Consider the following 17,822-nt stretch of genomic DNA (forward strand, 5'->3'; position numbering starts at 1 on the left):
CCATCGTTTAATATGTATAGTTGGGATTTTGTTTTCCAATGTGCATTACTCTCCATTTATCAACAGTGAATTTCGTCTGCCATTTTGCTGCCTAGTCACCCAGTTTTGAGAGATCATTTTGTAGCTCTTCACAGTCTGCTTTGGATTTTGATCATGTTGGTCCCTTCTGACCTATGAGTCTATCTCAAGTAGTTTTGTATCATCTGCAAATTTTGCCACCTCACTGTTTACCCCTTTTTCTAGATAATTTGTGAATATGTTGAATAGGACTGGCCCCCGTACAGACCCCTAGGGGATACCATTTACCACTCTCCATTCTGAAAACTGACCATTTATTCCTACCCTTTGTTTCCTATCTTTTAACCAGTTACCAATCCAAGAGAGGACGTTCCCTCTTATCCTATGACAGATTAAGGAGAAGGGGACAGTATAGCAGCTGTAAGGATTTGTGAAGATGATAAAAGCCCAGGGGGATATGACAGTGAGGTGGCCATAGCAAGAAAGGGGGTGAAGAGAGGAGCCATTGTGGGGGGGAGTAGCCAGGCCTGGGGGGCAGAAGGGAGCAACTGTAGGGGACCCTGGAGATGGGGGGAGAGCACGGGGAACTATGAGGATAGGGAAAGGTAGCCTATGGGGAAGGCCCTGGGGAACATAGGACCAGGGGGGCCTGGAGATGGAAGGGGATCCTAGAGCCGGCCATGAGGGGTGGGGGAGGGAGCGGGAACGCATCCCCATACCCATTGTGGAGAATCAGCCTGCCATGGGCAGGGCACACCCAGGGAGCCACACACTGGAGCTGTCTGGCTAGTACCACCCCTAGCCAAGGCTTGCCCTCTCTCACCCAGCACTGCTCACCTGCTGAACTGATCCTAGCAAGCAGCACCTTGCTCACCCTCACGTATCCTTTAAAATAAAAAATACAGTGATTGTGAAAGGTGCTGGACTGACAGTTCATGTGACCAAAGGCCTTAGCATCAGAGCATGGGTTAGGCAACATCGGTGCAAGCTTCCTCACACTGCCCTAAATGGTGACCTCAAGAAAGAGGGTAGTTTATTCCTCACGACTTCAAATGATGGCACTAAGGATTCATATTACCAGGAAAGGTACCACCTAATGACAGTTGCAATATTGACACCAACCAGTTAAGACCAATACTGATGTCACCAAATATTAGATGCTAATAAAGTCTACACACTACCGATTTGGGCTGAATTCAACCAATGTTGTGGAGATGAAAAGTTCCATAAATCGCCCCATATGTCCTAAAACAAGGTGAAATGCCAAAAGGAGGAGAGAATCTTAGCCAGGATTATAAAGCGAAGTAAATGTGAAATAATCTACATAAAAACAAGCTTTGATTTCCCCCAGCCACCAAGCTCAGAGCAAATAAATACAATAACCAGCTCAGAACTACCTTGGCAACACAAAATGTCAGGTTCAGGCATGCATTAAGAGAGATATAATGAGCTGATAAAGATAGTTCTCAATAGATACACTACAGCATAAGGGAAAAAACCTTGGAACAGATAGAGGATTAAAAGGCAAATATTATTTGACTTTCTAGAAAAGGGGAGGAAGGGAGCAGGAAGCAAGATATCCAAAAAGGGAATTCATGTAACTACAGCAAAAAAGCATAGGCCTGAAGACTCTTTTTGCCTAATCATCTCTCTCCCTTCTATTTTTAGAAAGTAAAAGCCAAACAAAACATTATTAAAAAAGAGGAATAATTTTTCCAGCTCGTAATTACGGATTATCTTTGAGATTTAACTTTGTCCTATGATTAAACAAGAATAGGAAAGCAGTAGAACTGATGATTTTTAGGGTAAAGTTAGAAGATCAATGATAAACATTTTAGAAAAGGAAAAAATGGTATGGCAGAGGAGCAAAATGGTATGGAGAGTGCACACTGTTGTATACATATAGCACAAGGGGGAAATAAAGCAATGAGAACTAGGATGCCACATCTTTCTCCAGGTTCTCTAAGCTCTGTTCTGGAGAAAGACAGCAATGAGACAGAGTACCAATGTGAAAGGCAAGCTAAGAAGAAAAAGGGAAACTTGTTTTTAAAAGAAGTGCATTATAGATCTAGGCCATATCATTCTGTAACATGCTAAGGATTAAAGATGGTTTTGATCAAGGAAAGTATGCTGAGGAAGTAACTTGAGAAAAGAGAAAGCATCTGTCGGCCATGCAAAGATGTGATGATGCTGATATTTTAAAGAAGGGGCTTCCACAAAGGTTTCCCATTTGACCGGTGATAACACAGACAAGAGGAGGTGAAGAACTAGTGAATCAGTTTATTGAAATTCCCATTTAAATTAAAAATATCTCAAGTCTTGCTCAATTAAATGATATGAGCATTCAATCAGTGAAGTGGTTTCTGTTGACCAAAGAGTCAGTGGGAAGCAGCCAGTAGTACTGTATGTATCCATGAGCACTGCAATATATGACTTTTTCAGCATGCAGTAGCATTAAGCTACTCTGAAGGCTTTGACATGCTTTTGCTCAGTAAAAAAATGTTGGAGAGCAACAGCTGCCCTTCATGTTGCTCTCCTGCAGACTCTAATCCTCCGGGTTTACACAGTTGTTCAAGAAATAGATTAAAGGGAAAAGCCATTTAAAAAACCAGAGGCACCAACTGGGAAACTGCCTGTGCAAATAAATAAGTTATATCTATATTAAGAGACAGCATGCTTATGCTTTTGAAAATACTTCAGCATTTTACAGCATAATCCCAAAACATTACGACTTACAATGGTGTTACAGATCCCTACTGTAGAATATGATAGCATATTCTCTTTTATATAAAGAGAAGGTGCTTCTGCTAGGAAATAGCCAAGAATTGTAACTACATAACTGTTTCCCACTGAAATAGTAACGTATTTATCCATCAGCTTCCTGTTAGTGATGGGCAAACGTCAAAACGCATGGCTGGTAAAAAGAACTAAAAGTTTGGAGGTTTCCCTAGAGTCTTGTGTTGCCCTTGGGCCTTCAGAACTTGCTGTAATTTTCTTAAGAACAGTTTCTTCTCTCCAGATATTCAGAACTTTCACTTCCAATCCAGACCAGAAGAAAGAAGAGCAGAAGGGTATGAAAATTAAAAGGAAAAAAAACCAAACAGGTAGACAAGAGCCTTTTTCAAAGCTTCAGAGAAGGTTCCGAATTGGAGTTTCAGGTCAATTTTCATTTGCCACATATGCATTCTCCCAAGTCTGACACACTCTTTATTACTGCCCAACTATTCTTCTTCCACCCCACCCCCCAAACAGAATATACTGAATTAAATTTGATTTCTATGATTGTTGTGGAGGTATTGATGGTTGCAGCTCCATAGTTAGGGTTGAGCAGAGATTCATATCTGAAGCACAGACTAAACCTCTTACGTATATTAACACACTGTAATCCTCACCACACATACAACACTTACACTTGAGGTGCAGAATGAAGTCTGAGAATTTATGGGTAAATCTGTTAATTTTAACTCCATTAACAAACTGATTGTCAATGTTTGTTTGTTTTTTTAAATACATATGGTGTCGGGTCTGGACCTTCTCTTGAGTATCGGCAACAGAATAATACAGGCTCTTCAAACTCACCATACAGTTAAAAAAGAGACAAGCTTTTTTCCCCAGATTTGAAGAGCTGTGTGTGACTTGAAAGCTGGTCTCTCTCACCAACAGAAGTTGGTCCAATAAAAGATATTATCTCATCCACCTTGTCTCTCTAATATCTTGGGACCAACATTGCTACACCATTGCATAGAGTTAAAACTCACTAATATCTTGTGTATAGGCCATATTTAAAGTCTTTTTGTTTTTGAGAGGATAGATTCAATCTTTTTTTGCCATTATCCTGCATAAATTAAAGCTGTTTCTTCACCAGCAGAATGGTGGTGGACAGAATGACACAAAAAACCCCTCTCTTCCAAAATAGCTGTCATTTCATATTGTTATCCATAAGACTGACAGCAGAGACCACCCTTTGTTAGATCCTCTTCTCAAAATGGCCACCTTTGTCCCAGTGTTCTCACTGCAGCTGAGGCCACAGGCTAACCTTAGTCAAGAAAGCTACCCGTATTCTCATCACTGCTTCAGTTTGCCTCTGACAGCATAGAGGCGACCATTTTATCTGAAGATGGTTTGTGTTTACTCTTCCTCGGAACAATCAGGGGGTGGACATTTTGAAAGTAGGCATGTTAAAAGAAGTCAGGCTGTGGTCTCAGCCCTATTCAGGATAATAGGAAACAATAGTCATTTTGAAAGTGGGCAATTCTTTGAGAATTTCTGAGACTTTTGTGGGCCAAACTCTGCTGACAAAATTTTAGTTATGAAAAATATCTAAAAATAATTAAACCTAAATATTTAATTTTAACAACTACCTGTTGCACCATATCTACTCATCAAAGCAGGCAAGAAGGGGGCAGAGGAATGTGTAGATCAGGAGAAAACGGAGGGTGTGCATGTACAAGGGAATGTAGATACAGGGAGGAAACCCAGGTATATGCTTTGGCTCAAGGGTTGGCAACCTTTCTGCAGTGGTGTGCCGAGTCTTCATTTATTCACTCTAACTTAAGGTTTCATGTTCCACTAATACATTTTAACCTTTTTTAGAAGGTCTCTTTCTAGAAATCTATAACATATAACTAAACTATTGTTGTATGTAAAGTAAATAAGGTTTAAAAATGTTGAAGCTTTATTTAAAATTAAATTTAAAATGCAGAGCCCCCCAGACCGGTGGCCAAGACCCAGGTAGCTTGAGTGCCACTGAAAATCAGTTCATGTGCCGCCTTCGGCACCTGTGCCATAGGTTGCCAACCCCCGCTCTAGCTGCTTTGTGCACTGATGCACAGTGGCTATAAACCCAGTTTACTGTCTAGTAGACTCAGGCTGCTTTTTGCTCTTCCACAATGGCATGCAATAGTGTGTATCAGTGAATCAGATTAGAAGTTAAAATAAAAGAAATAATATTACATATCTTTAGTGCATTAGAAATGTGTGTTTACTGTTAATTATGTTCTGAAATAACAGCAAGGAAAATTTTTAAACTATGTTAAAGTGGAAGTAAAGAGAGTTTAAGGTAAAATTAAAGTGATTTAGGGTAAAAAAAATTCTCAAAGTAATTATAAACAAGGCAATCAGTGTTGTTAAAAATCCAAAGCATGGAATTGCAGAGTTAGGGCACCCAAACAGCATTAACTCTGCCTTGTAGTGACACCATGATAGGGGAAAAAAAATCTAATGAATTTTTAAAATTCAGTTTAATCTGAGACTACAAACATTATTAAAATAAATCACTTTAAACATAAATAATCTGTGGGTGGTAGTGCATGATGTCACCACAAGGCAGAGTTAAGGTTGCTTGGGTACTCTGTGCATTTCCGTACCTTAAAATGTTTGAATTTCTTTTAAAGTTTAACCTTAACTCTGAATTTGCTAGGTTTATAATGCTTGTAAAATTTTAACCACTTAGATTACTGATACATACTCTCAACCTTAACTGCATTTTAAAGTCATTTTTGCCTGGAAATAAATGAAGGATTTTTAGTGTTTATTTTGGAGGTGGGAAATGTATTGGCCCACAAATATTAAGTTAAAGCAACAAATGCTCTCAACTGTCTGATTTAAAAGAGCAGAATGTTTCCACACATTTTAGTGATCTCCTTCCCCTTTCCACTCACCATCCCCATCCATCGCCCCTATTCCATTCTCTCGTTTATTATCACCAAGGAGTGGTTCTCAGCAAACAGACAAGAGTGTAATGACTGGGAGAGGTAAGAGAAACGTCTTTCTCTGTGACAAATCCAGATTTACTGGTCTAATTTTTTCAGACCTGAGACACAGAAGGGGACAATTTGGATGGCAAAATGTCAGTTCCAGCCTGAAATTGGCAGACATTGCTAGAATGCAAAGACAACACTGAAAGGTGTACAGTGTAGAGGTCAAAGAGGTAGTGCAGCAGCAGAAGAGTTTACATTTGTTGAAATGAGATTAAGGAATTGTACCTATTTCATACACTCATTTGAAAAGCTGTGTAAAATCTCTTCCATAAATGCACTGATAAAATATTAGCCTGATGTAGCGTGTATCATTGCTAAGAGAACCACAGATATAAAAGAAATGAAAAGGAACAGATGCTAATAACTTTTCATCTCATGCAGGTTAAGTTGTTCATTCAAAACAGAGGGCGTGTGTTGAAGAGTTAAGAGAACAGTGTCTCTCTCTGTACTTGGAACCTGATTTACCAATGCAGGCATGCACCATTTCTTGCATACACTTTCCTATGCGTAACTTATGTGCAGAAAAACAATCACTAACACTGGCCCTTGATCTGCCAAATCCTGAACAGCCTCTGCTGTCATTTATCCTTCTGCTCAAGTGCCTGTTTAATCCCCTACACACACAGCACATGCCTTTTGCTGTACTTCATAAAAAATGGACTGGTGTTTTCTACAGCTATGCTGACTAAGTGGGAACACACATCTTTACCAGTGCTAGCTTGAAAAGCTCCTACTATGTGTCTGCGTTTCCCAGTGCATACAATGTATAATGGAAATGACTATTAATAGCATGGCCCTAAAATTCTATACATAGCTTAAAACTTAAAGCAGGAGTTAGAGCAACTGAGGGGTCTGCTAATGAAATATGGAGCCGTTTAATCTCAAAGTTAATTCAATTCCAGTGTAGCTGGTAGCTCATGTCACGGCTGTTTAGTACCCTAAGGAAACAAGTTTGTGTTCTCAATAAAGTTTCATGGACAAAGGGGTCTATAACACAAGAATGCCCACAACTGGCATTTTCAGCAGAAGCGAAAGATAGACCATGAGTATAGAAGCAACGATCCTTTAACCTACACATTTTATCAGCTCACGGTTGGTTAAAGCTCATTAGTAGGGTTGTAACTATTCTGTGGATCAAACAGACCTCCAGTCTTCAGCTCTCCATCAGGTTTTTCTGGACTTAAGTTAGGCATGCACAAATGTATTCAAGAAATGGTACATATCTAACTGTAAGTCAGGCACAAAGTATTTAGGGAGAAACTGTAGTGAGCATTTTACATGAAAATATACAATTTGGTGAATGCTTTCGGTACAGCTTGAATAGGAAGTGTAATAAGTAGACCAAAATATCAAGAATTCACACTTTTATACCTCAGAGCACTTCATAAACACTAATAAAGCATGGAGGAACAGCAAATGACCAGAGAAGACGGTATGGGTATTTATGAGCCTTCCTCTCATAGGTCTATTCGTAATTTTAAAAAAAACGTAATTTTTGAGCAATTGCATCCATTGATACTTGCTTCCAGAGTTAATGCTTGGCACTCCATTCCAGAGCTAAGTTAGCTATGAGCAAGATTCAAAAAATTCTGAAGTTTTGGGTGGACAAACACCCAGAAGTCCTTGCTCTTTAATCAACCCTTAGCCAAACAAATGAACCTCTTAGCGCTGCACCACAGAAGAAGTCTCTCAAGAAGAGAACATGTTTGTTCTAGAGATTTCTGTAACTTACAATGGCTTTGACTGCAATGCACAGACAGTAGGCTCCTCCTCAATCACTTTGACAGACAGGATGATGAACAGTGACTGCCCAGGATTTTCCTGCTTCCCAAGGCTCTTCTTCTGCTTCCCCAGTTAGATTTCTTCCAGATCAGAAAAAATCTATTAGCTTATTATATCACCCCAATTAAAGCCTTGTCTACATTAGGATTTTGCTCAGATGCCAGCCACTGATGTGAACGCCAAGCATAAAAAAAAGGAAAGCTATGAATTACAATAGTATAGCAGCAAAGATTGGATAAACTCAATTAGTGCAAATCAGTTTTCTTTGTCTGTGCTTGTCCTGGTGCAGCTACAGATGGCATAAAGGGGTTCAGAAGTAGCCTACAGAGTGAACACTATATCAACTGACATATCTCATGGCTTCACGTCCATTTAAGAGGTCAAGAGAGATGAATGGATGTGCCAGTCAAACAGGAATTTTTTGATTGCCTTCTTTGCTCAAAGGTGGCAGCAAGGTTAGAAACTTTTGAAGATGAGTAACTACAAGTTAAATCAAAGAACAATCTGTGGGGATTTACTACGAGAAAGAAACTCCACAATCACAATGTCCTGACCTACAAACCTTGCAGGGAAACTCAGCACAAGCCAGACACAGCACATAGATCACTGGAACCAGTTCAAATCCCCTGAGTGCCAGGACATCCTCCAATCTACAGAACAAAGCTGGAACTGACACTATTTGCAGAATCTTTGTTGTTGTTATTTTAAATGTCTATCTTTACTGTGTTGGATAACAAGCCAGTTAATGAGCCAGGGACATTGTTATATCAGCAATTCAAAACAAAAACAACAAAAAAACAGGTCAACAGAAGGGGAATCCTTTTGATCAATGTAGAAGTAGGTCAGACAATAACAGATCACATTCAGATACATTAAGTATTTAAATCTTACTCCAGTCATTTTTACAAAACTGAATCAACACATGAATATAAGTGATAGGATAAATTACAACTTCACACTCTGATAGCAAAACGCTTCTCACTTACGCCAGCATAAATCAGTCCACTGAGGTTAATGGACCAACACCAGTGCAGAATGTACTGGGAAATGAAAGTCAAGTTTGCTTCCACTTGTGCATTGTGAAAAATCAGAATTAATAATACATATTCGTGAAAGGGAGAATAGCTTAACAGAAAAACTACTGCAGTAGTATCAATGCCCTTTGCAAGTTCTAGTAAGGGTAATCTTGCACAAGTTTACAGATGGACAGATAAGTGCCTCAGGCATCTCAAGGGTATTCAAATGTGATATGCTGAGAGATGTTTACCAAATGTAAATGCTGTGATTTTGTTGCTGCAGAGAGACCTTTAAAAGAAAAATCTCAAGGGAGCTAATCGAGAGTGAAACTGAGAGGGAGAATAACTCTGAAAAGCAAACAATGAGGTTTATTGCAAGTGACAAAGGAAGGAGACTACTGAATTATTGTTTATGTGATTTTATTGTGTTAAAGTGAATATTAAGATTAAGTTACTTACTTTTAGCATGTCACTTTGTATATGTAAAGAGAAAAAAAGATAATCACTTCAAAGGATCATTGTCAGAAATAAGTGATATGTAATGGTAAATTGACTGGAAAAACATAGTAGTACTTAGCTGACATTTGTTGAATAGAGATTTTATTCCCTCTGAGAAAACCCTTAAGAACTGTGTCCACAGTTCATCCGCCTCAAAGTAAATGGAGGTAACGTCAAACCATACTAGTCTAACTTTGAAAGCAAACAGCCTGTGCTCAGCGTATGACTGTTGCTGGAAGTCACATTGTCTAGATGAATGTAGCTGATATATATGGTCAGATATAGGACTAAAGATGAGTGAATTACAAAAGATTAAAAATGTGGGTTTAGTTCAGATAAACACTATAAGTTTGGATGCTCATCTGAAATTATCTGAACGGTGTGTATCAGAAAGACGGCGTTGTAAGTCTCATGAGAAACAGGCTTGTTTGTGAGATTACTAGCACTTCTGTTTTTGATCCCATCTGGAATACTATGAGAGCAGCCAGCTTCTTGCATGGTGTTTTGCTTTCAGAAGCTGGCAAAAGATCAGTTCTAAAAACGGATGGAAGTTTGGGGTGAGAGTGTTATTCTATCCAAACTTGTTTGCCTATCCTTTACTGCTGAAACAGACAATGGAAAATAAAGCACAAAATATAGTGGAAACTAGTGTTCTGTACAGTACAGAATGCTCAGTAAGAGTTGTCAGATTTACTTAAGTAAAAAGGAAATTGTTAAAAAATACAGTACCTTTGAGATAACAGTTGAGTGGCTGATTTTGTAATTTTTTTCTCATGGGGCTAGTACTAGGAGGAAAAAACAGGAGGAAAACATCTGATATTTGCATATTTTACAAGTAAAGAAAATTGTCCTCTCTCAATTAAGGGCAAAGACAATTTTAAAGTTTCATTTGTAAAAATTTACTAAGTCCATAATGACCCCTCTCAATTAAACCTACCACCTCACACAGACAACAGTGATGACCACAGGCCCTAAAATGATGGGGTTTGTGTACACATAATTTATTGCAGGACTGGGGCCTTAGGTGTACACACACGGTAAATTTTTCCAAAGTGTCTAAATGTCTTAGGAGTCTAAATTCCATTTTCAAAAGTGGCTTAGACACTTTGGAGCCTAAGTCTCACTGAAAGTCAATGGGATTTATGCTTCTAAGTCACTTCTGAAAATAGAATTTAGGCTCTTAAGTCATTTAGGAGCTTTAGAAAAATGTTAGCACATTGCTAAATGCTTTATAATTATATTTTATTTCAATGAAAAATACATTGTAGAGAACATATGTGGCCATGTGTACTGAAATAAATAATTTATTTGTTAAAATGCTTCACAAATGAATTAAAATAAAAAGATGTATAGAGCTATCAAATATGTAGGGCCAGATTAACTCCTGCTTTTCAGCAGTACAAATCCTGGCAGAGTTCCAGGGGTGTAGGACCTCTGAAGGAGAAGCAGCTTGGAGCAGTGCAAAGTGTCCACAACTACACTTTGGGATGAATATCCAGTAAGGAACTGGCAGGGTGAAGGCAGCCAGGGAGTCTGTTGATTCCTGTAAATTTCTGGGAAGTTTTAAAAAGTTTCCCCACCCCTGGCGAAGCCCTGTGAAAGGCAGCACTAATAAAGTAATACCCACCTGACCTCCACCAAGCAAATCTCTTCTATGGCAGACAAGATATTGTTGGGACAAGAAGATATCATTTACACTTCCCTTGGCCAACCATAATGACTATCTTTAATATCACAGAATCATAGACTTTAGGGTCAGAAGGGACCATTATGATCATCTAGTCTGACCTCCTGCACAATGCAGGCCACAGAATCTCACCCACCCACTCCTGTATCAAACCTGTGTCTGAGCCATTGAAGTCCTCAAATCATGGTTTGAAGACCTCAAGCTGCAGAGAATCTTCCAGCAAGTGACCCATGCCCCACGCTGCAGAAGAGGGCAAAAAACACCAAGGGCTTCTGCCAATCTGCCCTGGAGGAAATTTCCTTCCCAACCCCAAATATGACAATCAGCTAAATCTTGTGGGCAAGACTCACCAGCCAGACACCCGGGAAAGAATTCTCTGTAGTAACTTAGATCTCACCCCATCAGGCATATTTACCGCTAGTAGTCAAAGACTAATTAATTAATAGAAAGAAGACGTATCTGCAGTCAAAACTGTTTGACCACTAGATGCATCTGCTACTATTCTAGAAGTGAAAGAGGACCTCTGGAAAACCAAAAAGTGTAAATTAAACATAGCACCCATATTTCTCCTTTATATAATGGGCCAAAATCTACCAAATGGAAGTCAATAGGGGTTGCAGCTACATAACCAAGGGCATAATTCAGCCACTTGCTTGCAAACATACGTTTGACTCCTTGTTTGCAGATCTGTATTTCTGCACGCTACAGATGCACAAATGTGCTTCTGACACAGGGTTCAAGAATGGTGGAGAGGGTTCTACTTAAAGGTGAAAACTATGTGATGTATTTGTAAACTATCAAATCACATCTTTCACAGGCAAAACTCCTATTGATTTCCCTGGAAGTCTGCCTATGTCATGACCACAGGATTTGGCCCTTAGTTTCTTTTTGCATAGCAAAGAGAATATTCACTTCTCATTCAGATCTAGACAGGCGTACCAGGAACAAGGAAATTATCATTCAAGAAAGTGACCTACTCAAGACTGTGTTATATAACAACACTAGTCTGGTGAGCCTCCATGGGATCTCCCCCAAGTACTGTTGCAGATCATCTGTTGCATAATCAAACAAACAATTTTCTTGTTCCTGAGTCCTGGAAACTTAGTAGGAAATTAAAAGTTAAAATGTGCAGACAATTTTAAAGCTGCAAATAATTTTATGAACTTCCAAGTGCTGTATATATTTGCCAGTCCAAAACCAGAATCATGACACAATGAGTTTGTGAGGGAAAATTCTGACAGATTTTTATAGCCTCTGTAACGCTCAGAAAAAAAGCTTGTTAAACTACTGCTGCTCATTCCCCACTTTTATGAATGTTGAGCTGAATTATTACTTCATATAATACTGTACTTGTATTGGCATCCAGCATTAGGTTTTAGGTGATTAAACCCCACCACTCACTCTGTTTACAGGACCCTGTTTTGTTTTAACTCTATGAGATAAGATGGCTGGCTGGCTGTTTAAATTCAACTTTCTCCCTCACTGGTCTCTGCTTTAAGCCTGGATTGAAAATGGGTGTTGAAGAATTTGGTTGGCTTCTTCGATATTCTTTCATATGGCTGAGGAAGGTTACTGTAATTGTGGTTTGAAATGTTTTGTCTGTGTGGATCCCACTTATGGTATGTATGCACCTCACCATGCAACCTCAGAATCTTTTGACCAACAGTGTTTGTTGGGGTCATGCCTGTGCCCTGCATGTTGAGTGTCCCTCACCCACAGGTATACAAAGCAGAGTCACCCCATCTGCCTTTCAGGTCTCTGTGCCAGAGTTGATTTGGCTCCATTTGGAGGAAAGTGAGGCAAAGAAAAGTGTTTGCTAGCATGTCCAGAGCCATCAGGACTCTGGAAGGGCCATGACTTACCTTTTTTGATCTCTGCTGTTTCAGGAAAGAGGATCAATGCCATGTGTCACCTTTAGAACAGACCTCAAAATCTTCCCTACCTTGGAGGCAGTACTGGGCTTTGATGTGGAGCTCACATCCAGGGCTGAACTTCATGCCTTTGGATGGGGGGACAGGGCAGTCACAAGGAAGTGGAGGGCACAGGCATGACCCTGATGGATAATACCGCCAGTCAAAAGATTCCACTTTCGAGTCCATGAGGCACATGCACTCCATAAATGGGACAAAGACTAGAAGAAAAAGGAGAGCATGTAATCTAAAGAAGATCTCCTCCAGTCTTTGGAGGCTCCAGATTGCTGACTAGGACTTTGGAAGACATGCCTAAGTGGGGTCCACTAACAAAGTATTCATCCCAGGTTTTACACGGGACCCTGAGCGCTCTGGAAGTATAGTTAATACTATCTGTAGATAAGAGTTGATTGGAAAATGGCAAGTATTTCTCTCATAACTTGTTTCTTTTGAAATACTTTTTTTTTTAAAAAAAAGAAAGCTTTTCAAGTTTTAAACCGAAATTTTTGATTTTATGTTGAAAAGCTGAAAAACTTTGAAAGAAAAAAACTCTGGAAACATTTTCATTTCCCAAAAAAGGTCTTTTTTTGGTCAAAAAAAATTGACTAGCTTTAATGTAGGTATTTGGTAGTGCCAATTTGCTCAGCAAAGCTGATATTTACTTCACTATGGAGCCTCAGTGCTTTGGTTAAAGAAATTCCCAGTAATCTAGGAGATTAAGGGCTTGTCTACAGGGAGAGTTAGTGGATGGCAGGCTGAGGAGTAAATCTACAGCATGCTTGTCTGCAATGCACTAGCTGTCCATATGGACCCTGTTGGTGTACTGTAGATTTATAACCCTGCCTGCCACGCATTCTCTGTATAGACATGCCCTAAAGGATTGTTGCTGGACCTAACCAACACATACATACCCTTTTCACCCTCTTTTCTCCTGCAAAAATTGTAGAAGATTTAGCAATTAGATGATGTTTAACAGAAACCTCTCTAGGTCATTAAAAAATTGCCATACACATAATCCCACCTGCTTCTAACACTTGTGTCTTTACCTGTGTAAAGGGGGTGGGGGCGACACTGGTACAGCTACAGAGATGCATAGTCTAAGGAAAGGAACCAACATTTTTATTGGTGAACGATGCATAGCCTTCTATGGCCAGTGATCAGTGAACCACAATAAAGAATAAAAAAAATGTTTCTCTTTTTGTTGGCTCCTGTTACTCTAGTAACTGGATCAGGTTGCCATTCATTGCCAATTTGTTACCATAGCTATTAATGCCATGAAACAAAGTGAATGAATCCCAATTTTTTCATAGCTAAAGAAGGAAGGCTTTTCCTGGTGAAATTCTGCTTCTAAGAATATCACATGGGTAGCCAATGACATATGTTTCTTTAAAGATAGCAGCTGCACCTTTGGAAGAAAGTTTTTATATTTTAATGATCTATTAAATTTGCCCTCTAAAAGATTTATTTTAGATGAAGCTTTTACTCTTAGAATAAGTTTAAAGAGAATCACTACAAGCAAAATGTATTTGTTCTTTGGGCAGTACTCTGGGTTGCCAGCAACTTCAGTTTGAAGTTGAAAACTTAGTAAATACTGATAGTATACACAGTATGCATAAAATATGGGGGGGGGGGAAGAGGGGGGTCACTGGATGGCTCAGGAATTGTTGATTCAATACAGACCCTTCACCTATAAGTTACTGGTTCTAATGCAGCCTAGATGAGAAAGGAATTGTGACAGATTTTGTAGTATCTAGCAACTCTTCACCCCCACAAACAAAAACACTCCATTCCACCACCACCAGAATTGTCTACAGTCTTAAGAGCAGATTGTGTGGACATGGTGGATGGGCTACCCTCACTCCTCTAGCAGTGAGTTTTCTGAATCACAGTTGAGGCATGTTGGCAGGCCAGCACTGTGAAGCTTGTATTCCCACTGACCATGCTGTACCTGATCCATAAATAAACAGAGGACTTCAGTATGCAAGGCTATCACTAAACAAAAAATTACAAAAGTGAATTGCATTGCTATATTTAAATTTTCTTACCATATTTATAGTCTTCAGGCAGCAACAGGGACCTGGAGGATAAGACAGAAGAACCAATATATTAAATTACATAGATTACATTTCACTAAAATTTATATCCGCTCCCACTATCCCTACTAATGGATCACTAACAGAGAACAAAAGACCTAAGGCTCAAGCGACATGTTGTTTCCTTGTTGAATTATACTTTACCCTCAGAAATAGAGATCACCATCATAATCGTGGGCTGCTCCCATGTTTATCAAAATTTAAGGATAAGACATCAGTATTGCAGCTATTCTACAGTCATATAATTGGAACTGCAGCTACCAGCACAGCACTTTCTCCCAAAATGCTTGTTATATTTAAAGAAATAGAAAATAAACAAAACTAGACCCAGGTTCTCTCAAAAGTCATGAAATTTGCAGACAAAGTAAACTAAAAAAATGAAATGTTGCCCAGTGGACAATTGATGACATTCTAGAGCGCACCAAGGTATGTCTAGGACCTCACAGCACTGAAGTTCGTCTGTCCCTCTAGAGGATACTGGAGTCAAATATTATCAACTCTTATTAGAAGCTCTATGCTACTTAGCACCTCACAGAGCCAATTGCAACAATGAGCATCATTCTCAAATCATTTCTTTCCAATGACAAAACAGCATTACACACTAGCTCTGCAAGTCAGGTTAGGCAATTCAGGCTATGGCTACACTATGCACCTTTTAGCAACACAGCTGTGCTGCTATAGCCATGTCGCTAAAAGGCACACAGAGCAGCCGCTGTTTGTTGGCAGGAGAGAGCTCTCTCACCAACAAAAAACTTTCAGCCCTGACGAGCGGCGGTAGCTTTGTCAGCAGGAGAGCTCTCCTGCCAACAAAGTGCTGTTCACACTGGCAAATTTTTTTGTCGGTCAAGAGTGGTGGTATTTTTTTCACACGCCTGAACCACAAAACTTTTGTCATTCAGGTTCCAGGGTAGACAAAGTCACAGTGGTAGCCATGGGATATTAGAGAGAAAAGATGGGTGAACTAATATCTTTTATTGACCAACTTCTGTTGGTGAGAGAGACAAGCTTTCGAGCCATATAGAGCTCCTGGTGTCACAGCAAAATGCAAGGTGGAACAGATTGTTTAGCATTAGTTAGCACATATTGTAAGGGACCATTCAAGGTAGATTAACCCAGTATCACCTCTGTAGTCATAGGACAGAAAGAGCAGCACTCACTTTCTCTCTCTAGGTCCATCTACACCTTTTCCAACATTCTTACCACAAGTAGCACCATTCTGGTAGAATATTACATGTCTGACTTTACTAGTGTAAACAAGGCCTATAGCTGCAAAGGCTAAGGAATCTAGATATTTTGTAGGCTAGATGCTACCAAAGCTCCTTTTACGTGGACCGTAGCAATCGTTTTAAGTTTCTATAATCCCAAGGATTTCACTGGCATTTTACAAACTTTAATGGCACCACTGCTGAGATACAGGTCAGTATTTCCATTTTTGTGGGGCTGGGGGGACAAATGAAACTACAAAGAGGTTAAAGGACTTAACTAAGGCAGTAGTTTTCAACTTTTTTTCATCTGAAGAGCCCTAAAAAATTGCGAATGGAGACATGGACCCTTTTGGAAATTGAATCTGTGGTCCATGGACTCCTACCATAGAAGTCTTGGACTGAAATGCTGCACATGTTCGGCATGGCATTTGATGCAGTGTGTGAAAGGGCGCTAAAATGTGTGCTTCTATGGTCACGGCAACAATTCTGGGGTTTGGGTCTGTAGGTGGGGGTATTCACATACTTTTGATTAATCAGAAAAACGGAATGCCTTTTCCAGGATATGAAACTTTATTTCATAGTCACTTTTCGTGGACCCCTTAGACATAGCCGGCAGAATCCTAGGGGGCCATGGACCACAGGTTGAAAACCACTAACCTAAGTTGTCAAAGCAAGTCTGTGGAAGACCCAGAGTAAAAGCCAAGTCTCTTGATTCCCACAGTCCCTATGCTATTTCTCCCCAAGAAAGAAGTCATGAAAATCCCTCAATATTAATTTGCATTAAGAACAATAATGAATATTTCCTAGTTTTCACAGTCCCGCAGAAGTGCTTTTTTGTTTTCGTTCTTCATTTTTTAAATAAAGAGCACCAAGAATGTATCTGCACCATAACCTAGCCATAAGTCACTTTTGCAGAAGTACTGTACTCAAGAACATTTGGGGAGCATCTGTTGTTTATGTGTTTGTTGTCTCTTCTTGATATTAGTTGGTTAGTCTCCATCTCATTGCAAGTGAGTATGGTATGAGTTAAGAAAAAAAATTCTAAATGCCAATTCTCTTCTTTAAAATGGATAATTTAACATCTCAAACAGAGAAAACCCTGAAGCAAAATTCCAAATCTAAATAGCATCTAATTTTGTGAGAATTCAGATCCAAACTATATCAGTTAAGTCCACCTAATTTAATTTATCTGGAATTTCACCTTATATATACAATTAAGCCTTAAGCCTCATATTCTGTTAGTGGAAGCTTAAAACAAGGCAATTCTCTGTTTTTAGTGTTTATTGTCAGCAATATTTGTGTTTATTTATTATAGCAGAAAAATAGGTCACTGTCTCAGATAAACAAACCAAACAGATCTGAGTTTATTAGCAGGATGAAGGCTGTTAGGAAAAATACCAATGTTCTGCATCCTATTGCTGTCTTTATAAAAAAATTCACCAATTCACACATCCAAATAATCTTCGCTAAAAGTCACTTCCAGGCCATGATCACTGTAATCCCCTCCTCACCAGCCTCCCTAACACCATACTGCTCCCACCTGGGTATCAAGTTCATCATCCTTCCCTGTCACTGTTGTAGAACTGATGAATAAAATTGTTTTTAATTGTTCACTTTATTAATGTAACTTCTGTTCACCATTGACTCGTCACCTCATCAGGACAGGCTGGGCTGGAGGTTGATTTATCATCCATACGTGCCTCATTCACACATCTAAACTAACTAATAAGAACAGCAGGGTTTGCAAAATGAAGGTTGGAGGAAGCTTTTACAAAATGAGTGAGCGTTTAAAATGGGTTTGAATTACAATATGGCAAACAGTGAACAGAAGTTACAATGCAGGCAAGTGTAGTG

General features: G+C 39.3%; 1 long non-coding RNA gene across 1 annotated transcript in view; it reads left to right on the forward strand.

Moving 5' to 3' along the window:
- LOC142047947 (uncharacterized) overlaps window positions 1–13,103 on the forward strand; it is a 26,565-nt gene extending 13,462 nt beyond the window's left edge. The window contains exon 3 of the long non-coding RNA XR_012657279.1: window positions 12,647–13,103. This is a non-coding gene — a long non-coding RNA (uncharacterized LOC142047947). The remainder of the gene's footprint in view (window positions 1–12,646) is intronic.
- The last annotated feature ends 4,719 nt before the right edge of the window (window positions 13,104–17,822 follow it).

Source organism: Chelonoidis abingdonii, chromosome 19, assembly GCF_003597395.2.
Source record: "Chelonoidis abingdonii isolate Lonesome George chromosome 19, CheloAbing_2.0, whole genome shotgun sequence".
Classification (NCBI taxonomy): Eukaryota; Metazoa; Chordata; order Testudines; family Testudinidae; genus Chelonoidis; species Chelonoidis abingdonii.